General features: G+C 52.2%; 1 long non-coding RNA gene across 3 annotated transcripts in view; it reads right to left on the bottom strand.

Annotated features, from left to right (window-relative positions):
• The window catches only part of LOC102478673 (uncharacterized), a 53,478-nt gene extending 49,493 nt beyond the window's left edge, over positions 1-3,985 (bottom strand). For 2 of the 3 annotated variants that reach the window (XR_001371139.2, XR_001371140.2), the window contains exons 1-2: positions 3,824-3,985; positions 3,545-3,620 (exon numbers count right to left, since the gene is read on the bottom strand). This is a non-coding gene — a long non-coding RNA (uncharacterized LOC102478673). The remainder of the gene's footprint in view (positions 1-3,544; positions 3,621-3,823) is intronic. The other variant, XR_336009.3, reaches the window with a different exon arrangement.
• Between the last annotated feature and the right edge of the window lie 20,094 nt (positions 3,986-24,079).

Genomic DNA, 24,079 nt, shown 5'->3' with positions numbered 1-24,079 from the left:
AAACAGCAGGAACAGCCTCCCCCACCCACATGGGTTCCTCCTGGTCTGCGTCTCCTGGTGCCAGAGAAGGAAATGCAGGTCCTTGAGCTGCCACAGAGGGGTCAGCGACGCCATGGTGCTTCTGACACTGCCCCAGGGCCAGCAGGACACCAGCAGGCACTGCCATCCCTCGGAAGCCAGAGTGAGGAAGAAAACTGAGGGGGTGAGAGAGAATGACAAGGAGGAGGGACGCTGTCACAGGGCAGAGGAAAACGTATGCGGGTGTAGACAGCAGTGGAAGCAAGCAAGTGGGGAGGGTCCAGGGCGTAACCCCAGGACCAAGTGGCAGCCAGCCTGAGGTCTTCAAGGCAGCCCAGCCACCAGGTGTTCTTTGAAAGTGGTGAGTTACTCTCATCTCTGGACCAGGCACAAAAAAAGCCCAGGGAACATTTGCTGAACTGAATGAATGGCTCAGACGATATGCAGAGACACAGCCAGTGTCCCCAGAGGGGCATCTGTGGGTAAAGGGGCTCTGGCAGCCCCCTCAGAGCCACCAGACCAGGAAAGGCTGCCACCAGGAGGCGCTCTGGAGAGCAGAGCAGCGATCTTCAGCCCTGGGGTAAATGCTATCTGCCCATTTCCATGGTGGCGGGAGGACTTTGACCCCACAGACAAGGAGCAGGGTCAGAGAAGGCCACGCCCACAGGTTCTCATGCAAAGGTGTCTCGGGTGCCCTGTGTGCGGAGAGCTGGGTGAGGCCGCGTGTCTCTGTGAGCACGGTGGGAGGGCTGCGGAGGTGGTGGGTGCAAACGTGTGGGAATGGAGCGGGTGCGGTTGTAGACCAAGGGGGACCAGGCAGGTGAGCACGTGGGAAGGGTCTGAGTGTGTGCCAGCTGTAAACTGGGACAGCAGGGGCAGGGGGAGGGACCCAAGGGCAGCCCCTTCCTGGAGGCCCAGGACCACAGCCATAGCTGCTGCGAGCACACTTTCCGCTCTGGCCAATCACAGACCAGAGGCAGTTGCAGGGGGGGTGGGGGGGGTCTCCCAGAGGCCTTGCCCCTGAATTTCCAGAACCCCCCCCCCCAAGCCCATAGTCCACTGCCTGACTTTGACAAGTCCTCTTACCGCAAGGTAAATATCTGGAATCAGTGGAATCTCAAGTTACCATAAGGTGGGGTTTTTTTGGGTTGCGTTTTCAAGTTTATTTGTATTCTTGAGAGTGTGTGCACAGGCAGGAGACCAAGAGAAGCGCCCTGGAGGGTCCCATCACGCCGTGATCCCCTTTCCCCAGACCTCCAGCTCTTGGGGATCTTGGTCTATGCACACACACGCAGTGTGTTGCACAGGTCAGCTACGTGGCTCTCAGCTCCGTGGTTTGGTTTGCTACTGATTTGCCACCAGGCTGGGCCCACCAAGGGGCGTTTCGACGTATTTGGCTTGGGAAGTCTCTCCCACCTTTCTGGCTCTGATTCCCAGCTGGTGCTTGCTGGTGTGCTGGCGGACACAGTAGACTGCAGCCTGCCCTGCAGACCCACTTCTCCCCAGTTCCTCCTCCCAAGCCAAGAGGCCTCCAAGCCCCTCAGCCACTTGAGTACCTCCTCCCTTCCATTCTCTCTAGACCACAGGTCTGGCACAGTCTAAACTGCTCTCCCACCCCCAGTCCCTGCCTCCCTCCCTACTGCCCCAGGACCCAGGGATGGGACCCCAAGGTTTGCTACTGGCGGCTTCCAGAAGAGGTACCCAGTCCCTGCCTGAGCCTGGCTGGGCCCCAGCCAGCACGTTGGGACACCCCTGCCGTGGCTGGCTGAAGCTTGTTGTCTAACACGGCCTGCGGGTGCCAGGAGCGGGGCGGGAAGGGTGGCCTGGCAGGACCCAGAGAGCAGGCACACCCTGGGTGAGGTCATGCCTGCCTCACACCTCTGGTATTCCGCTGATCGCTATCTCCTCCCCCGGCCCTCAGGTTCCTCCAGCGGAGATGCAGGCCAGAGAGGTGCTGATACTGCAGTCTGGCCCCGGGCTGCGGCGGGGCCGGGCCCCAGACTGCCTGTCTACTGCTCCCACCACCACCCCACCCACCCCCTGCCTCCCCACCACATGGACAAACAGACGGGGCTGTGGGAGACACACTTGCTCGAAGACATCACCTCCACCAGGCTGAACGCTGTACCTCAAATCCCTTATCCCGGAAGCCAGGTGAAGGGGAGAGAGCCTAGGGGGCAGGATCAGAGGGCTTCCCCTGGAGAACTCAGCCACCTCTCCCACTCTGCCTTCTTGGCCTCCTCACTCCTGCCTCAACCAATTTTAATCATCCTGGAGGTTCATTATCTGTAGGGAACCATATTGTTTATCATGTAAACTCTGAAGACTGATAGGATGGTCATCGTAAATGGGATTGCCCCAGCAAACCAGATACATGGCCACCCTAATTGCCGAGCCCCACCAATGCTAGACCCCCAAAAAGGTATGTGGGCATTTTCATGAGGTCAGGTCCTGGGGAAGCTTGGTTTGTTGGCTCGGGAAGCAGAGAAGTGCTCAGTCTTGGATCCTTTTTCTTAACAGAGTGAAGAAGAGGGAGGCCTCCTGGGGATCGGAAGCGGAGGACAAATACCCATAACTCTCAGGAGACTGCTGTGTTTCTCGTTGTCACTCTGGCCTGGCCCTGAGTCAGGGAGACTGAGACCCCAAGACTCTGGGAAGAACATGGTCTTCCTAATTGACTGAATCGTCCTCTTCTCGTCTGTCCCACCTTCATGCCGGCGCGCACACACCTCTCCCCTCCCTTCTCTCCCTGTCTGTCCCCTTCACACTCAGCCCTGCTGTGGTTCTCAAAGTGTGGTTCCCAGATCAGCAGCGCACCAACTGAGATGTGTTAGAAAAGCACATTCTTAGGGCAGCACCCCAGTCCCACCCATCAGAAACTGCAGCAGAGCCACCCAGGGGGTTCGTTAAAACACATCCCACTGCAGGCTCGACTCGAGAAGAAGCACCGCGACTCGCCTCTCAGACTTCAGGAAATGTGCAGATCACACGGGAGAGCTCCGTGCACTCCCGGCTGCTCTTTAGAGGCATCTGGGGCCCTTTTAAAATACCAGTACCTGGGCCCCTGCTCCAGAGAGCGGAACTTCATTGATCTGAGGTGAGGTTGGGGCATGGGTAGTTCTTCCCGTCTCTCCAGGGGATTCTAATATTCTGCCACCTCCTTAGCCTGGGGCAATGGGGGGACTTGCTTGGCTGGCATACACCCCCCGGACCTGCCCACCCTTTGGGATCCCCTTCTTTCTTCAGTCCTCCTAATCCCCTTCCACACCTCTTTGCTCTCATCTGCAAACACTGACACGCATGAGCACACGCGCGTGGGCACACAGGAATGCAGGCGGGCAGATTCAGACACACGCGTGTGCAGGCTGGCAGGCACTAGGTGTGCAGGCAAGCACGCCCATGGGCTGATCCATCTGTGTCCATGCTGCATGATTGTACCAGTTTGTACAGAGACAGACGCACACACGCAAACCCACAAAACATGCAAGAGCACACACCAGCGTCCAGAGTCCAAGACCTCCCCCACCTGTCTCTAGTAGGAGACTCTCGGTCACACTGCACTGGATGACTGGGCCCTGGCTCCAGCAGTCCCATCAGCATCCCTGCAGAGAAAAGTCACCCTGAGGAAACAGGGCTAAGGCGCACTTAGGTCCCCCCTCTCACTCAGCCTGGACACAGGCCACCTGAGGCCGTTACTGCCCAGAGCAGACCGACAGCCTCTCCATCTCTGGTGGGGCCTCAGGAGCTGTGCCCGCCCCCTGGCACCCAGGTTGGCCATGGAGGGCACTGCCCCCAGGAGACTGACCTTTCCTGGGAGGCTGTGAGTGTCTTCTGCCCCTCCACTCACCACAGTGCTGCCACGTCGGGGCCTCCTTTGATTTTAACGTGCACCCCCGCCCGGCATGCAGGGGCCCTCCACAGATGGGCCTGATTGATGACTCGGGGGGCTGTGGCTGCTGCAGGCCCATTTTATGATGTCATTAGGCAGCACTGGCGGCAGGAAGGAATCCCTCCTGACATCATAAAGGACTTGATATTTCGCTAATGTTATCTTGGCGGCGTGTCGCCCTGACATTTTCTCTTTGCAGCCCTCCCCCCAGGACTAGGAGTTGTCTAACTACAGCCTGGAAAAAATGCAAAACAGACAAATGCACCCTCGGGGGACAGCGGGAGAAAGCTAATAGACCGGTCCCCAGCTCCCCACCCACAGAGGTGGTTTAGGTGGGAAGCATGATGTGTTTGTCAAAGGGGACCCACGACTGCCTTCCTGCTGCAGTCTCCTGCTCGGGACGCCTCCGCTCAGCGGCAGGAGGAGGCGGGCACGGGCTCGCTGGGACTCCACTACCCCTTGCACACTCCCACACAGGAGTCTGGACCAGACGGTGTCGAGGCTGTCTTGGACAATGTTGAGAGCCTTGAAGCTGCAGGGAGGGGTGACAATGCCCTGGAGGTAGGAACAACACCCTTCAAGGCTCACAGCGGAAACTCTAGATAGCTGGGGCGAGGAGTGGGAGGCATAGTTTCTGACACCTCCCTGGGTTTTAGGGCATAGAACAGAATGGCAAGGTGTTTCCCCACCCTGAGTCCCATTGTCTTCAAAAGTCCAAGACCTATTGCTGGTTCTGAGGCAAAATCCAGGTGGCACTGTGAAAATGGCTGGCAGGCCCGGAGGCAGAGCCAGCAGGAAGTGTCCACTCTGTCATCCCCAGGGTTGCTTAGGTGGCTCAGAGCTTGGCAAAGGAGAAAGAGCCCACAGCCCGAGGCACCTCCTACATCTGCTTCCCAAAGGGGCTCAGAAGTCCTCGAAATGCTCTCCCACCTGGACAAAAGTCACCCAGCCCACCCTGAGCCCAGAGTCCCTGACAGATGGGCCTCCAGCTCTCCATCTCCAGAGATGGGGAGATCACTTCTTGCCCCGGGCGGACAGACCATCTGCCTCCCTGTGACTTGATCCAAGAGTTCCGCCGAGCTGTCTCTGCCTCCCAGACACCTCAGCACACGGCAGCCCGCGTGACCCCAGAGCAGCCATGTGAAAATATGCAAACACCTTCCCGCTCAACCCAGCCCCACCTGCCAATGTGCAGGAAGAGAAGCCGGAGTTGGGGCTGTTTTCAGAATGGGGTGCTTGTCCTCAAAAAGAGCAGAACTAGGGCTGGCCCCAAGCACAGTGGTTAAGGGAGCAAAATCCCACATGGCTGTGGTTCAAATCCCAGCCCCAGCAGCTTGAACCACCACCAGATACATGTGTGTGCATGTCCAAAATCCTGACAGGATGGGGAAATGGAAGAGACCGGATTGTAGGGTGGCCACACCCATTGGGAGTCGCTTTCCCGTTCTCCCTCTCCCCTCTCCACCCCCCACCAAGCACATATGCCCTCACATGCGACGATTAAAAATAAGTAAATAAAGAGCGTAGCTAACCATTTTAATGGGGGCCCACAGTTAGAACTGTATTTCAGTAGAATGAATTTGTAATCCTATGCATCTTACTTGACCCATTTGACAATACTATTAAGAAAGGTCTACAGGTTTTACCAGACTGCTAAAGAAGTCCATGACATTGAAAAAAGAAAAAAAGAAAAAAAAAAAAAAACCTGTCTGGAACGCAGACGAAGACATGTTCAGCAGCAAACCTGCCTGGCTTTGGGTGACCATCCTGGTGGGTGTGCCCCCTAACCCCATGCCCACCTTTGAAAAAACTACCTTTTTTTAAGAATTATTTATTTTATTATTATGATTATTATTATTAAATTTGACCGGGCAAAGAGAGTGAGAAAGCAAGTCACCAGATCCATGACTCAAACCACCGTCGCCCAAGTGGGAGTCTAGCACCTTAACCACATCCCACCTACTGGCCCTTGGAAAAACTATTTTCAAAGTAAAGGTGAAAAGACCATCTCCCCCGCCATCCTCAACCAATGCCCCGGCTTCTCTGAGCCCTGCTTCTTGGTCTCGCCTGCACGGTCACATTTCTTCTCGGCTCTGGGGTGATTAGACTCCTGGGCCTGAACTACATAGGCCACCCCATGGACCCTGATGGCACCTGGAGGGCCCTGGCAAAGATGGATCAGCCCGTTCCTGGCTGCAGGAAGTTCTCACGCAGTAGAACAGACACCCCATGGCCGCACCCTGACCTGCCCTTCCCAGCACGCCCAGTACTCCTGCACGCTGAGCTCTGGCTGTGCTGTTCCTGAGCCCACAGTGCCCTCTCCATGCCCTCTGGCAGCCAATCTGCCCTCACTCTCCAGTGCCCACTGGATTCCCCTACCTTGGTCTGAGTTGGTTCCAGGTCAGGAGCCCTCCCTCCCTTGGAAAGGCCTGGCTGAGTGTGAGCCTCCAGTGAAGCCCACCTTGGCCTCGGATGCACTTGCACTGTGAGGCCTGGAACGAATGGAGAGGCTGCCAGGGAGTCAGCGGCCCTGACCCCTGGCTGACGCATGAGGGCATGCTGTTGGCTCTCCAGCTGGATCAGGATCAGCACGTGGGTGCTTCCCCCCGAGCTGGCCTGCCCCTCACAGGAAGACCAGGGGCCAGGGTTCCTCCAAGTTCCCCACAGCCTCGCTAATGAAGTCATGCTGAGCTAACCAACGCCCTTCCAGGGCCGCGGGAAAACCATAACCTTCCCCAGCCCAGGTTGGTAGACAGCCACTCCCACGCTTAGGTACCCTCTAAAGTGATGAGCGATTCATTCATCTAACAACCACTCTACTGAGCACCCGTGACTTGCCAGACATCAATCCAGGTGGTAAAAACAAAGATAAAATGCCCTGCTCTCAAGGAACTTGCATTCTCTTGGGAAGAGACAAGCAACATAAAAAATAAGTAGGGGCTGGCAGGTGGCATGGCGGTTAAAGGCACTGGACTCCCACACGGCCACCCGTGGTTTGAGTCCCAGACCTGGTGGCCTGCTTTCTCACCGTCCCGCCCTCCTGCTCTCTCTCCCTCTCTGGGTAAATTAAAAATAAATAAATAAAGGTAAATAAAATAACTCTTTCAAATAAGTAGATAAATGAGCAAAAGGTTTGGTGTACTGTTATAGCTGGCAATGAGTGCCCCAGATACACATACATCAGAAGAAGCAGGGTGTTCTTTGTGGGGAAGGTGACACTTGAGTAAAGAGCTGACAGGGTGATAGAGGGAGCCAGGAGACTCTGGGGAAGAACATTCTAGCAAAGGGCAGCACGTGCAAAGGCCCTGAGGCAGGAATGGCCCTGAGGCATCTGGCAACAACTGGGAGAGTGGTGTGGTTGGAGACAAGTGGGATGGGGGGGAGCGGCAGCCACAGTGACAGCGGGGGTGACGTGGGGCCTTGAGGCCACTAGGATGACCTCGACGTGTACTCCAGACGCAATGGGAGCCATTGCAGGTTTCCAGCAGACAGTGATGTGACAGGACTTCAATGTCAACAGGGCCCCCGTGGCTGCAGCGCGGGCCACAGCCATGGCAGTAAAGGTGGAAGGAAGTGCTTGGCCTCTGAGTGAATTCTCTCTTTTTTTAAATTAATTTATTTTTTTATTCATTCATTTATTTTAATTTGGCCAGAGAGAGAGAGAGAGAGAGGGAAAGTGAGAAAGCAAGCCACCAGGTGTGGGACTCAAACCGTGGTTGGCCATGTGGAAGTGTCCAATGCTTTAACCACCACGCCACCTGCTGGTCCCTTCTGGGTGAATTCTCAAGGTAGGATGATGGATGCAAGGCAATGCCTTCAGCCCTTCGCACCATATTCTCAGCCTCGCAACCACCCAATGAAGCAGGGCCTTCCCCCCCAATGAACAGGTACCAAAACCGAGGTTCAGAATGGCCACACAGCCAGTAAGTGGGTGAGCCAGCCAAGGCTTACCGAAGCCTACATTATCAAAGCCAAGTTACTTGTGCTCCACTTCACAGCCTGCCTGGTCAGGGTTCCAACAAGGAAAACATCCAGCCATGGTCCCCAAGAGAGGGAGACAGAGTCAGGGTGCTGGTCAGCTCGAATGCCATGCTAGTTTGGAACTGTCCATGCCGTCTTCACATACCACTTTTATTTTCTTAGGTTTTTGCCATAGGGCATGTGTGCTCACCAGAGAGATAGAGAGATGAAAAGTGAGAGACCATCTCCCGGGGGATGGTCACACCACAATCCCTTCTCCTCCATTCTCCTCTCAGGATTTTGGCCATGCACGCACTTGTGCCTAGCATGATTCTCAAGCCGCAGGGCCCGAGACTTGAATGGTCAGCCGTGTGGGAGTCCAGCGCCTTAACCACCCAACCTCTTCTAGCCCTGCTGTCTCTATGTTAAAGCTCAAAGGATTCTTGTTGGTATCAAATGCTTTTGCATTTACTTATATAGTGTCCAGATTTTAGTCAATATTTTTATTTTAAATTTCATCTCAAATCATCAGGAAAGGAGAGAACAGCAGAAGGGAGGATGGTGGAGACATTTGATCATTGCAAGACCATGAGCTGGGGCATCTTGTATCTTACCAGACTTCTGCCTCAACATCAGCCCTCAGCCCTGGGCCAGGATGTGGGGCAGGCAGGGACGAATCTGCCCTGTGTCTGCCCAAAAGGATGCCCCTACAGGTTACAGCAGTCGAGACACTTAACAGCTGCTGCTCAAGAGGAACCTAGCCAGGGTGGGAACCAGCAGTTAGCATAATGGCTATGTCGCTGGACTCCCACATAGTCGACCACAGTTCGCGTCCCAGACCCGGTGCCTTAAAACTCACGCCGGGCACATGTGCGTGTGTGCCCAAGATCCGGAGAGGAGAATGGAGGAGAAGGGATTGCGGCGTGACCATCCTCCCTGGGGGGTGATTTCTCGTTTTCTGTCTCTATGTCTCTCTCTGTCTGTCTGGCGAGCGCACGCGCCCTATAGCGAAAACCTCTCCAAAAAAAAAGAGGAGCCTAGCCAGGGTGAGGCTGCCAGGGAGTGATCTGGAGACAGAGCAGGGAGGTCCAACCAGTGGAGGCTGGAAGCCAGACACAGACAGGAGGGAGAATAGCGCTAACACAAACACCGCAAAGTTCCAACCATGACAGAGGTGGCTGTAGGCAGGTGGGGGAGCTGGGCAGCGGTGCTCTGAAGTCCAGGCCTGCAGGTCTCCCGGCGGGGGGCGCCTCTTACCAGTGCTCTGGTGGGTGTGAGAGGGCTCCTTTATAGACGAGGAAGAGTCATGGCTCTCCCTGAGGTGCTCTGGGACTGCTGACTGAAATGCAGTGGGGAAGGCAGTGGCTTTAACTTCAAGGGCCCCTGGTCTTGTGTGGTTCTGGATCTGGGTCTACAAGGGGCCAGGAGTAGGGAACCCCTCTCCAGAGGCTGAAGTGGGGCCCCTGAGATTTCATCTGTCACCTCCACAGCAGCCCAAGGCCCTTTCTCTTCAAGTGAGGTAGAAGGTAAGAAAGAAGGGAGAGAGAAAAAGGAAAAGTGAGAGGGATGGAGGAAGAATAGAAAAAGGAAAGGGAAGGAGATACGGAAGGAAAGAAGGGCAGGGTAAGTCAGCCCCGAGGGCAGGCAGGGTCCTCTCCAGGAGCACCAAGCTCTGGTCTGCTCAGGGTCAGCGCCTTAGGAGACCCAGAGCAAAGCTTCCTTTAAGCACAGCAAAGGAATGCAGGAGTCCGGGAGGCCTCGGCACAGGGCGGAGCTACAAGCGATGGAAGACTCGGTAGAAGAGAACGTCCTGCTCACCTGATACAGCTGTGCCCGCACTCCTGCAGCACAGCTGCAGAGACATGCCCACATGCACAAACATGGGTAGACTTACACACGTGAACAAGACATGGAAGCACAGACATGGTGGTGCTTACACAGAAGCCAACAGAAAGGCATGGACCCATGTGCACAGACGGGGCAGGGTGGTCAAACTTGCAATACGGACACACCTGCAGGGACATGGCAAGATACGGATGGGGACCTTCGCATACAAGCAGAAACGCACAGGCACGTATATGCAGGTACTACCAGGAGAAGGAAGCCCACATGCACACGGACGTGCAGATGCACACCAACACCACGGGCGCACACCTCTCCACGGGTGCATCTGCCCTTGCACTGACATGCACACACATTCGTTTATAGGAACGCATGCCCAGACACCTCCTCGGACACAGGCTTGCACACAACGGCAGCTCAGACACACGGGCTGACAAGCTCAGGCTCTGCTGGGCTGTCCTGAGCGCAGGTCCTGGCATTCAGCACCCCTAAGTGGGCCGTCCTCAAGCCAGGTCCTCTCCTGCCCCACTTCTGCTAACTCCTGGAGTTGGCGAGTGCCCTGGTGCTCAGGGCCCGCCCACCACCCTTTGGCTACCCACTGGCCCTGGCCCAGGCCCCAGGCTCCAGAGCGGCAATTGCCCCATCCTCCCAGGTGCCGACTCAGCCCCATTTCACACCCAGAAGTGGAGCCAGGCCAGCAGGGCTTGTCTTAGCCCGCCCAGGACATGAGTGCAGGGTGCGGGGGTGGAGGAAGGGAGCCAGGATCCTGTCGTGGCAGGGAGAAGAGCAGCCCTGGCCGCTGTGCAGGCCTGCCTGGGGAGGCTGCTGGCTTCTCTTCTCCACGTCATCCACCCCTCCAGCCTCAGGCTCCTCATCTCTGAAATGGGACAAAATGCCTGCCCTACTGACATGTCATAGACGGACACGTCCCCTCCTGATGGCAGAGAGCTTATCTAACTCTGCTCCGTGTCATATGTACAATAACCCTAAAACACAGGCTTTTCCCTGCTCTGTACGAGGAGACCCCTCAGGAAGAGTACGTGACTTGAGCACCGAGAGTACCGGAGCCCAGGTTGCTGCTCCAAATTCTGCCTCTTTCCTGGTCACTAAATATGCGGCACGTGACCTGACTACTAACACTCGCCCACGTCAGGTGTCACCCACCGACCACAACCCAGGCTTGGCCTCAGAATCCTTCTCCACACACCTCAGCAGGCAGCCATTCCCAGCTGGTCAGAGCAGTCACCAGGATGAAACTGAACACCGTCCTGAGCGCCTCTGACTTGCAGGGTTGCTGTGAGGGTTAAATGAGGTGGAGGACAGGAGGAGCTTTGTGGGAGCACAGGAGATGCCTCCCAAGGACGTCCAGCACGCTTTCCCAAGGCCCTGCACATCAAGGCCTCAGAGATTCGCTGTGCCAGAGTGGGTGCCCCACTGCCCAGAAGAAGAGACTGAGGCTCGGGGTAGGCTCAGAGGTGGTCAGGGATCCTGTCTCAGTGCTTTGGAAACCCACGTGGCAGCCAGGTGGGACACCAGAGCCATGGGGATCAGGGAGTCAGGACTGGCAGAAGAGCTAGAAGGCCCTGTCTGCTTCCAGCAGAAAGGGATCGACCCTACAACTAATTGGTTCCGAGTGCTTCTTTTGACCCTAATTAGCTATTTGTCATGTCTCCATTTGCATACCAGAAAAGATGCAAATTTGCATATTTGTAAATGAGGCCGGGCCTGGATGTGGGTTCTGGAAGAGCTTTGCAGTTGCTGGCAGGCAGGGAGGCAGCTGGCTCTTGCCACTGAAGCCTGGGCCACGTGGAAAGAGATTTGGAAGACAGCTCCTTGGCTCAGGGCTGCAAGGTGCTCTCAAAGAGGGTCAGAGAGATGGCCGCCTCACTCCCACCCCAGGCTGCATGGTGGGCAGGGGGAGTGGGTGAGTCTGACGCTGCCGTATGGATTACACGGAGCAAGGAGAGGGATATAAAGTAATTTCAGGACACTCTGTACCAGGAAGCCTTCTGTTCACGTCCTTGGATAGAACCTGTAACTCAAAAAGGGGGGACTGGCCCCTATTCCCCTGGAGAAAAGGTTTGATAGGGAGTGCAAGTTGGGGGGAACACACCTTCACTCACTCACACTCACACTCACACTTTCTCTCTCTGCCTCTCTCCCAGCCTCTCGCTTTTACACACACACCTCCAGTTCACTTACACGCTCACAAACATACACACCCCGGCCCCCCAGAAGCACCCGTACAGACCCACGGAGGTACACAGGCAACTCTCACTGGAGAGGAGGCACATTCACACATACAGACGTTCCCAGACTTCCTGCGACATACACATTCACGCCCTTACACATACACACACACACTCAAACACTCGAACATAGATGTAGGCATACAGACTCACTTAAACTGTGCGTAAATATTTACATACACACACGCACAAGACGTGCTCACGCGAGCACCTCCTCGCTTAGACCAAATCTCCTGGCAAATGCCGGAAATTCTGACCCCTCTGCCAGAGTTTCTGGTGCCTCTTTGGGAAGAGACAAAGGAAGCAAGGTGACTGTCCCTCTTAGAAAGGGAGCAGTGTATGCTCAAGGAACTGGACCCCACGTAGCAATGGGCTCCTCCCCGAGGAAGCCAATGGCTAGCAAATGCCCCAGGCATTGTCCTGGGCTTTGAGTTAGGACAGGAGCCAGGTTCAGGGGTCCTCGGAAAGCAGAAGCGCTCAGGTGGAGAAGTCAGGACATAGAGATGGGGCCTGGCCACACGCTGAGCAAGAAAGCGTCACAGCCCCGGTCCCCATGTCCCCCTCAGAGGCCCGTGTGGAATGGCCCAAGCTGCTGGGCCTTAGGCACCAGGATCCAAGGGACCCCCAGGCCTGTAAGGCTCCAGGATCTGGGGCTCTCCTGTGCCCTGGAGGCCACACCCCAGCACCTTCCCCGCCCCCATGCCTGCATCTCAAAAGGCAAGCTAAATAGCTCTGTATTTGTAAATTAAATATAGCTGCATTTCAGCTTTCCAAAGAGCTGGGAAGGAGAGAAGGAGAAAGAAAAAGAGAGAGAGGAAGAGAAGAAAAGCTGCCGCCCTCGGGAAAGTCTGGCTGGTACAGATTGCCTGAGTCATGAATATTCATCTGGCGAACGAGGAGCCGGGAGTTTGCATAACAGCTCCACCCACCCACCTGAAAGAAATGTCACCGCCTTTGCCAATAAAGTGCCAAAGGAAGCCGGTGGAGGCTGCCAGCCAGACGGTGCCAAACTGCTGACTTCCACTCTCAGGCGTGGAGAAGCACTGTTTCCGGCCCGAGGAGCCGCCACGCGGGGCTGGGGGAATGGAGCTGGCTGCTGAGAGAACCAGGAAGAAAAGTTGCACTTGCCACCCACAGGAAGCATAGTGGGCAGAACACCTGGGCCACAGCCCTTCCCAGCGCCCCTCTGGAGAGAGACTCAAACTCTGCTGTCCCAGGGCACCCACCCTGGCCTGCCTCAGAGGGCCCAAGCTCCCGCAGTGGGTACCAGGCTGGCTGCTGATGGAGGGCCCCATGCTCAGGCCCGCCTTCAGGAAATCCCAAGAGGGTACTGTGAGTGAGTCCTTGATGGGGACAAACCCGATGTCACTTGGGAGCCTGAAGTCCACAGTAAGCCCCACCCCATTTTGCAGAAGGAAACTCCCTGACTGCAGGCGACTCTTCCCTCTCTGAGTCATACACCTTCCAAGGTCCAATCCTATGGCCTTTTGTTCGACGAAGTGTTTCCTGAGCCCCTGGCCCCGAGACAGTCGGTCTGTCCTTCCTCTGCACACCCAGTCCTGAGAGCCCCTGATCCCAGCCCCATTGCTGCCCAGAACTCTCCTCACCGGCTGCTGAGCCCTGAGGCTGGGCTGTGGCTGAGTGATGGTGTCATGCCCTGCCCAGCGCGAGAGTCAGAGAAGCATCTGGAGCGGTTCGTCAAACGGAGTCATTTGTCCCGCCTGTCCCCACCTCCGTGCCTGTTCCTGGCCCTGGACCCTTCCTGCTGCTGGGAGCCGTGCTCATCAAGTCCCTGAGACGAGACGCATCCTATCCCAGCAGCTGAGTCAGGCCCCGGGCGAGTGGCCTGCCTCCTGTCCTTGGGATCCTGCTCCCTGTGACAGAGCAGAGGTCCAGCCCCCTGAGGCATCCCGTCCTGGTGGTGGCACCCATCAGGCAGTTACAAACGCACTGCCGGCCGCCAGCCCGCCACAGCTGGCTCCTTCCAGTAATTACCTAAATGAATGGGAGAAGCCGAACTGGAGAGAGGACGTTCTCAGCACAGAGAGGCAATTAGGGCTGTGGGCGTCTCCAGCTGCTGCTCCTGTTATGTAAAGTTTGGGATGTGTATTTGGGACTTAATGGGGATATTTATGTGTTCACATCTTACCTTCGTAGACTGTTCACTTCAAGCATTCCCAGTGCTCTCAGGCAGCAACACGGCAATTCCAGCGAGGCTACAGGCTCCGAGGGAGTAGCACCACCCCGGTAGGCACCACCTCTCCCCCCGGGACTCATGAGCCCCAAGAATCTACAATGGCACCCACCTAGAGCCTGGCTCCCTTCTGCAGCATCCCAACAAGTCCTCACTCTACTCGAGGTCTCTGTGAACTGGAATTCCTCTACTGCGTCTTTCGTGGTCAAACACGATTCCTGCAAAGTTCTTTGAGCCAAAATCTGCCTCTTCTCCAACAGTCCAATTGTCCCATATAGGAACCCAGAGATCCCACAGGATACATCACCCCTGCCCCAGGTCAGCACTAGCCCTGCAGGAAGTAAACCAGTATAAGATGGGAATGTTTCTGTGATCGAATTATTCGGGGGAAATCGACAATAGGCAAATTTCTTCACTGCAGGACTTCTCCGAGCCTTGACTGGGCTCACATGCCCTGAGCTGTGGGCACTTCATTGCATGAACATATCCGTTCACAGAGACTCCTTCTGTGGAACAACTTGCAGAAACCAGGATTCCGAGGAGCACACTGCAGGAAGCTTCTGCGGGTTAAAAGCCAGCATCTAAGTCCTTGTTCGGAGCTCTCATTCGGAGCTCCTTCAAGCATTTCTCCTGGATGGGCAAGATGCCTGGGCTTCCCCACCCTGGCCACTTTCTGTCGTGAGCTCTGCCAGGGGCAGACAAGCTCTGAGTGCTAAGGGCTCAGAACCATCTCTCCTCCTCTATCCAGGCCCCCACGCTCCCACTGATGTGCTCAAAACACCACGGGGGCACAGGGACATGGGGCACAGGGACACGGGGGCAGGTCACGCTCACTGTCTTTTTTTTTTTGAGAGATTTTTGCTATCGGGCACAAATACTTGGCAGAGAGACAGAGACAAAGAGACAGCAAGAAATCACACCCCAGGGGGGATGGCCACATCACAATCCCTTCTCCATTCTCCTCTCAGGATCTTAGGCACACACACACATGCGCCCAGTGTGAGTTTTAAGCCTACGAGTCTGGGACTCAAACCCATGTAGACTACGTGGGAGTCTAGCAATGTAACCATCATGCCATCTGCCGGTCCTCTCAGTGTCTTTCTTAAAAGTCTTGTCAGGGTCAGCAGATGGCATGGTGGTTAAGGCAACTGGATCCTACATGACTGGCTGAATGGTTCAAGACCCGGACTTGGTAGCTGGGTGTGTGTGCGTGTGTGTCCAAAATCCTGAAAGGAGAGTGGAGAAGAGATTGTGGCATGGCTATCCCCTGGTGGGGGAGCTTTCTCACTTTACCTTTCTCTCTCTCTCTCTGTCTCTGTATGTCTTTGGTGAACACATACAGCAAAAAAATAAAAAGTCTTCCCAACAAGTCATAGCCAAGTCACCCTGTCTGCTATTCCGCCCTGCAGCAGGAACCAACAGGCACGCCCCTTCTCGTCGGTATTCCAAAGGGGTGCCTGCTATGCCTTTCCTGATAGCTGGGTGGGGCCACAGAGCCCCCAAATATCTGCGTGCTGACAGTGGTTCACCTGCGTTGGGCTTTTTCAGCGTGCCCCTAGCGTAAACTTGTCCTAGCATCAAGTCAGACTGCAGGCAGAGCGCCCTCGTGAGTCCTGGGCTCCTGCCTGCGGGCTTCCCAGACGAAGTCCACGTCCATGGATGGGCAGCCCTGACTCCTCTCTCCTGCTCCTCCAGCCCTTTCCTAAGCTCCTTCTCGTCATCCTGCAAGTATGGGCTCAAGCCCAGGCGTGGAAGAGTAGGCGCCTCGCACTGGCCAGCTCCAACTGACGCGGCGTCCTGCACTGGCTATTGGAAGAAAGATTCCAAGGCTTCGTCTGGCCTTAGCAGAATGATTAGTGATGCCTGCCAGTGTTGGGGAACGGGCAGGGTGGCACACATGCCACTTGTCGCCATCTCTAATGATGGCTCAGTTCCTTTCTCTCAAATCTGCTGCCCCTAAGCTATGACCCTCCATACCCCCAACTCCCTGAACCCCACCCAACAATGCAGAGCCCCACTCCTCCACCCGAATTCTCTCTGCGGTCACCAACAAACTCCTACTTGTCAAGTCCTGTGCCCTTTCCTGTCTCTGTGCCCTTCCATCATTAGATATGGTTGACCTTTCTCTGGAAATTCACCCCACCCCTGTGGAATTCCAAGGCCCCCCTGTTCCTGAGTCCCTCCCGACCACGCATCCTGTTTCTTCTCCTGTCTGTACACGTGGCCGTGTTCCAGGGCTCCGTTTTGAGCCCTCTCCAACTCCTGCTGGTGCCCATCCTTCTCCGAGATCTCAGCCACTGCTTTGTCCCTGGGGACAAGCCCACCCCTCCTAAGGGGCATACCCACTGGTCACTGCCACAGACCCACACTCCAAAGCCCCGCACTTCCACTGCCTCTGGATTCAGTTCCTGCTCTGAGTTGACCGCGATACATAACCCTTCCAGGCGCCGGGGCGCCAGTTCTGTTTGTGTCTTGACTCCTCATCCACATCCGTGAAATCGCCATGTGCTGATTCCTCCTATGTACTATTTATCTTATTTCTAGAATGAAAATGGCTTTATTATTTGTTCTGATTGAAAAAACATGACATATTCTCATTATAAAAAAAAATAAATAAATTTAAAAAGTCAAAGCAATACTTAAAAATATGAAAAAGAAAGTAAAAATCCCACCACCCAGATATACCCACTCGAGCACTTTGGTGAACAGCCTTCCAGACATAGCTCTATGCATATATACACAGAGAAATCATGTATATCATTTTATAGACGAGGAATTGTATTATACATACTGTTCTCGCTGACACCTGCTTTTCTCTCTCAACAATATGTCACAGACATCTTTCTATGTCAATAAATAGAGCTCTACAAAATTATTTTAATTACTTCATAGTATTCCATTGTATGTATGTATCATCCTTGATTTCGCTAGGTCTCTATTGATGATCATTGAGGATGCTGTCAAGAGTTCGCTCTCATAAACAACGTTGTGATAAATATCCGCGTGCATATCTTTTTGCTCATTTGTGCAATTATCTCCCTAGAATAAAATGCAACAAAATGAGATGGCTACAGCAAAGGGTAGGCTATTTCTAATTTTGCCACTCTGCCCTTCAGAAAGCTCTCAACAATGTACTTCACATCGACAGCGCTCAAGCAGCTGTCTACCCACGCCTCGCCAGCCCGGGCTTCGCCAGCCTCCATGTTTGGGCAAATTCACAGGAGGCAAATGACACTCGTTCTCATTGGCATCGCTGAAATTATTAATGAGGGTAAATAAATGTTGTTTTTGCAGTCATTTGTAGTTCTTTTCTTTGTGAATTGCCTGTTCAGGTCCTTTGCCCGTTTTTCTAATGAGATACTTCTCTTCGTATTAATAATTCGTAAGAGTTCTTTGCACATGGGCGATGAGTAAACTTTTATCTGTAACGTATCACCACTTCTTTTTATTTTTCTTATAACTTTAAAGTACTTCGTTTGTAATTTCCATATGGTCAAATTTATCCATTTTTTTCTTTTATGATTTCTGGGTAGCATGACGTGCTTACAAGGACATTACAATAATCAAAATATTCAGCAATATTTATACCACCATAGTCTTCATGGCTCGACCTTATTGGAACAAGATAGAAAGTCAGTTTGTGTTATAATGGCTGACATAATCCCAGCACCATTTATTAAACAGCTCAAATTTCCCCAATTCAATTGAAATATAATTTTGAATTATTTTTTTTTAAATCCTCTGTAGGACTAGCACCATAGCCTGGTAGTTAAGGGAAGCTGGATCCCACACAGCTGACTGTGGTTCACATCCCGTCCTGGTGGCTTGAAAAATACACCAGGCAAGTGTGCACCCATGCCCCAAATCCCAGGATGGCAAAATGGAGGAGAAGGGACCGTGGCAAGACAACACCTCATTGGGGGATTCTCTCTCTCTTTCTCTCTCTCTCTCTCTCTTTCTCTCTCATGAAAACGCATGTGCCCTCTGGCAACTGCAAAAAAAAAAAAAATCACCTTGAATACTTGGATCCATTTCTGGATCTATTCTGTCCCGATGATCTGTCTATTCTTACTCAAGAATCTGATAGAGAAAATATTTATAATTTTTCTTTTTTGGAATTTTCCTGACTACACTCATCTTTTATTCTTCCAGATTAGCTTCATAATTATTTTGTTCAATTTATTTTTTTAAATCCTATTGGTTTGAGACTGGCAGGTGGCGTGGTGGTTAAGGTACTGGAATCCCACACAGCTGACCATGGTTCAAGTCCCAGACCTGGCAGCCTGCTTTCTCACTTTCTCTCTCTCTCTCTCTCTCTCTCTCTCGTAAAATTTTATAATAATAATAATAATAATGAATAAAATTAAATTAACTAATTTTTTTTAATCCTTATCTTAACCTTGTTCATGCATTTAAGGAGACTCGGCCCCCTTACGGTACGAAAACTTTCTGCCCAAGAACTGGGGTGGGTCATGTATATTCAGGTCTCTTACATCCCTCAGAAGAATGCCCTGCTTTTCTTCACGCACCTTGACAGGCTTCTTCTGAAGTTCAGTCCGGGTATTTTATGTTTGGTTTTCCTCTTGCCTCTGTGCGTGACATGACATATTCTCATTATAAAAAAAAATAAATAAATTTAAAAAGTCAAAGCAATACTTAAAAATATGAAAAAGAAAGTAAAAATCCCACCACCCAGATATACCCACTCGAGCACTTTGGTGAACAGCCTTCCAGACATAGCTCTATGCATATATACACAGAGAAATCATGTATATCATTTTATAGACGAGGAATTGTATTATACATACTGTTCTCGCTGACACCTGCTTTTCTCTCTCAACAATATGTCACAGACATCTTTCTATGTCAATAAATAGAGCTCTACAAAATTATTTTAATTACTTCATAGTATTCCATTGTATGTATGTATCATCCTTGATTTCGCTAGGTCTCTATTGATGATCATTGAGGATGCTGTCAAGAGTTCGCTCTCATAAACAACGTTGTGATAAATATCCGCGTGCATATCTTTTTGCTCATTTGTGCAATTATCTCCCTAGAATAAAATGCAACAAAATGAGATGGCTACAGCAAAGGGTAGGCTATTTCTAATTTTGCCACTCTGCCCTTCAGAAAGCTCTCAACAATGTACTTCACATCGACAGCGCTCAAGCAGCTGTCTACCCACGCCTCGCCAGCCCGGGCTTCGCCAGCCTCCATGTTTGGGCAAATTCACAGGAGGCAAATGACACTCGTTCTCATTGGCATCGCTGAAATTATTAATGAGGGTAAATAAATGTTGTTTTTGCAGTCATTTGTAGTTCTTTTCTTTGTGAATTGCCTGTTCAGGTCCTTTGCCCGTTTTTCTAATGAGATACTTCTCTTCGTATTAATAATTCGTAAGAGTTCTTTGCACATGGGCGATGAGTAAACTTTTATCTGTAACGTATCACCACTTCTTTTTATTTTTCTTATAACTTTAAAGTACTTCGTTTGTAATTTCCATATGGTCAAATTTATCCATTTTTTTCTTTTATGATTTCTGGGTAGCATGACGTGCTTACAAGGACATTACAATAATCAAAATATTCAGCAATATTTATACCACCATAGTCTTCATGGCTCGACCTTATTGGAACAAGATAGAAAGTCAGTTTGTGTTATAATGGCTGACATAATCCCAGCACCATTTATTAAACAGCTCAAATTTCCCCAATTCAATTGAAATATAATTTTGAATTATTTTTTTTTAAATCCTCTGTAGGACTAGCACCATAGCCTGGTAGTTAAGGGAAGCTGGATCCCACACAGCTGACTGTGGTTCACATCCCGTCCTGGTGGCTTGAAAACTACACCAGGCAAGTGTGCACCCATGCCCCAAATCCCAGGATGGCAAAATGGAGGAGAAGGGACCGTGGCAAGACAACACCTCATTGGGGAATTCTCTCTCTCTTTCTCTCTCTCTCTCTCTCTTTCTCTCTCATGAAAACGCATGTGCCATCTGGGAAAAAAATAAATAAACTGAATCTGTTCAACTCACTATCTTAATTTACTGTGCCAAATTTCTACATATTAATTCAAGTGTGATAAACATTTTAAATATGACAAATCCCACACAGCTGACCATGGTTCAAGTCCCAGACCTGGCAGCCTGCTTTCTCACTTTCTCTCTCTCTCTCTCTCTCTCTCTCTCGTAAAATTTTATAATAATAATAATAATAATGAATAAAATTAAATTAACTAATTTTTTTTAATCCTTATCTTAACCTTGTTCATGCATTTAAGGAGACTCGGCCCCCTTACGGTACGAAAACTTTCTGCCCAAGAACTGGGGTGGGTCATGTATATTCAGGTCTCTTACATCCCTCAGAAGAATGCCCTGCTTTTCTTCACGCACCTTGACAGGCTTCTTCTGAAGTTCAGTCCGGGTATTTTATGTTTGGTTTTCCTCTTGCCTCTGTGCGTGAGGCCTTTCCTTGCACCTCCGAGGGAGTCATTTTATAAGTAGAAAAGCTATTACACTGTGTGTATTATTTTGCAACTGGCCATTTTACTAAACTATTTTTTTCCAATTGTTCTTCAAATTATCTTGGTTAAGGCACTGGACTCCCCTACGGCTGATCATGGTTCAAGTCCCAGACCTGGTAACTTGCTTGCTCGCTCTTTCTCTCTCTTCCTACCTCGTCTTTCTCTGGTCAAATGGAAGAAGAATAATAGAGATAAATAATTATTTTAAAAGCGAGCGTGATTAAGTGCAATGATGTATGGACCAAGTGTACTCTCAGCACACAAGCCTCAGCCCCCCAGGTCTCCCACCAGCCCAACTTCTGTGGGCCCCACTGAGGGGACTTTCCCAGAAACCACTGTTTCACATCATTCCCTCTCTCCCTTCTCAGCTCGCGAACCTTCAGCTATTCCCCATTGCCTACAAAACCACGTCCCAATTTTTTTTAACCCTATTTTGCTTTGTTTCTGTTTTGTTTTTAGTTTGCTATAGGGCATGTATGCTCACCAGAGACACACAGAGAGAGAGAGAGAGAGAAAGCACCCCCCAGGGGGAATGGCCATGCCACAATCCCTTCTGCATTCTCTTCTTGGGATTTTAGGCATGCACATACACACACCCAGCGTGAGTTTTAAGCCACCAGATCAGTGACTCAAACTACGGAGATGACCGTGTGGGATCCAGCAGCCTTAATCTCCGTGCCACTTGTTGGCTGTCAAGTCTAAATTCTTAAACTTGCATCTCTAGCCTTCCATTACTCATTCTCGAACTTCTTTCCAGTCTCAATTTTTGCAGTCCCCACCAAGCCCCCGCCAGTGCAGACCCATCAATCCTTTACTCCAGCCTAGATGCCCTCCTTGCTGAAGTTTGCCTAACACCAAGCAGGCACTCATCTCCCCACCCAGATCCCTCCATCAGCCCCTGGATCACCTTTGAAGCAATACAACAATAAATCCAAACTGGTCTAATAAAGCAGATGCACTCATTAGTTCACTTATTGAATACTCCAAATGCAGCAGGCTTCAGGAACAGTTTGATCAGAGCTCAGATTCCTTTTTCTGTGACTTTCTGGACTGTCTCCAAGTATGGTCTCTACTCTCAGGTTAATGTCCCCAGTCACCAGGTGACTGCCAGACCTTAGGGCCACATGTTTCCTCACTGAGGCCAGATAGAGAGAGATGGTGTTTCCCCAGCCACCAACGAATCCTGAGCTTCTGTCTGATTGGGCCAACCTGAGCCAAACCCGGTGACCAGGGACATGTGCATGGGGTGGGTTAGGACCAGCCAAAGTACCAAGGCTGGGGTGGGAGGGCTGATCCCGACTCGCTAAATGAGTCAGGACCCAGGCCCAGAGCCACACGCATTCGAGACGGGTGTGCTGTCGACAACATCAGCTACACACGAGCTCTTCCACCTCGCTCCTCCAGGACTCGGGCTTCCCAAAGGCCCACGTCAAGTGCCGGGCTTCTGGCAGCGGCCTCTCCCTTTCAGTTCCTCTTGCCTTTCTCTTTGCTCGACACAGAGCAGCCACTACCACGTGGAAGTATCCACATGTCATTTGTCCCATCTTCCCAACTCACAATCACAGAGCCGAGTGTGCAAAACCCTTCCCATAAGCTAGCCCTCTGAACCTTCGTCACGATCTATGAGACTCAGGGAGGCTCAGTGACTTGCTCATGTCATGGGGCCAGAGACTGCACTGCCCCAGAGCCTCTGCAGCGATTCCTCTCCCCGCCACCATACCACACTGACCCCCCACCCGGGCCTGACCCAGAGACACAGAAACACACCTCCCCCAGAAGCACCTGCTTTTTCCTACTTCACCTCAATTTCTAGAGCCCTCAGTCTTCCACCAAAAAGTACGGAGAAAGTTTTCTTGCCAGACAGCAGTTTCTAAGATTTGTGTGACAAGGCCGGGTAAAATTCAAATGACTCTGGGTGATTTAATCTGCTCGGGGCTGGGGTGGTAAATCAGGGCAGCTCAGGCTGCCACCGCCGCCCCAGAAACCCACGAGCCGAGGTGATGAGAGGAGCTGATCTGCAGATCTGCAGGGGAGGGCCCTGGAAGCAGAAACCGCCGCCAGGGGAGTTCCCCTCCACTGCACCTGGAATGCATTTGGAGGGTCCAGTAGCCCACAGCCTCTCCCGACCTACATGTTCCACCAGGAGCCCCTTTCCCCAGACTGCAGCCCCCGCTCCCGCCTCCCGCAGCTTCCCCACGGTCGGAGCCGTTTCCTACATCCACACTGGGCTGACGTCTCAGGGCAAGGAGGCAGCGCTGGTCACCCCACACTGAAACTGCAGCCTCGGTGCCAGGGGCCTGCACTCCCATTACCTCATTTCATCCTCACAACAACTTAATGAGGGAGGCATGGCCAGCCCCAGTTCACAGGTGACTTAATTGAGGTTCAGAGCTATTAAACCACTTGCCCAGGGTCGTTATTAGCTAGCAGAAGGCAGTGCCAAGAATCAGACTTAGACTCAGGAGATTCCAAAATCCTCATCCTTTGACTCCACCCCGCCATGGAGGCCATGGGGAGTAAGAAGATGGCAGCATCCACTAGGACCATGCTACCCGATGAGAGAGAGGGGCAGTCCCTAGCTGAATGATCGGAACAGCAGTTTTCCCATACAAAGGAAAAGTCAGCGGTGAAGGGAGTCTCACATAATAGGCACGTGTATGTGGGTGCCCTTGCCAGGTGCTTACCATCGATCATCGTAACCGCTACTCTGGAAGCAACTAATATTTATCGTTAGCTGGTAACTATTTACCAACCAGCTCTCTGGAGGAAAAACAAAAAAAAAAAGAGCCTGATTTGTAGCACCTGCCCATTTCCGTGGTGTAAACGTTCCCACAATGGTCAACCTCAAGCTCCCCATGGGGTATCACGGAACTCAGAGTTGGGAGGAGATGCCCTCAGTTGGTCCCTGTAAGCCAGTAAGAACGCACTCCAGAAAACTGCTGCCTTCGAGAGAGGCTTTGTAAAACCCACTTAACAGATGAGATCATGCAAAAAGGTAGTGGCTGAAATCCAGTTCTTCCCAATTTTCTAGTCTACAGTTCTGTGTTCCCTGAAGCAAATACGATGCAGGGAGCCACAACCACTGATCTCTGATCTCTCATGGAGGATAGACTCCTAGAGTTTCTAAAGGACAGAAGAAGACCAATGTGGGGGAGCCCAGTATAGCAGTTACATCGCTGGACTCCCACATGGCTGACCGAGGTTTGAGTCCTGAACTGGTGGCTTAAAACTCATGCCAGGCACAAGTGCAAGCATGCCCAAGATCCCAGGAGGAGAATGGAGAAGAAGGGATTGCAGCGTGGCCATCCTCCCTGGGCGGTGATTTCTCACTTTCTCATTCTCTCTCTCTCTCTCTCTCTCTCTCTCTCTCTCCCTCTCTCTCCCCCCCGCGGGTCGCTC

The sequence above is a fragment of the Tupaia chinensis genome, unplaced genomic scaffold, assembly GCF_000334495.1.
Source record: "Tupaia chinensis unplaced genomic scaffold, TupChi_1.0 Scaffold000604_1, whole genome shotgun sequence".
NCBI classification, from domain to species: Eukaryota; Metazoa; Chordata; class Mammalia; order Scandentia; family Tupaiidae; genus Tupaia; species Tupaia belangeri.
This window is presented reverse-complemented; position numbering and strand designations above follow the sequence as displayed.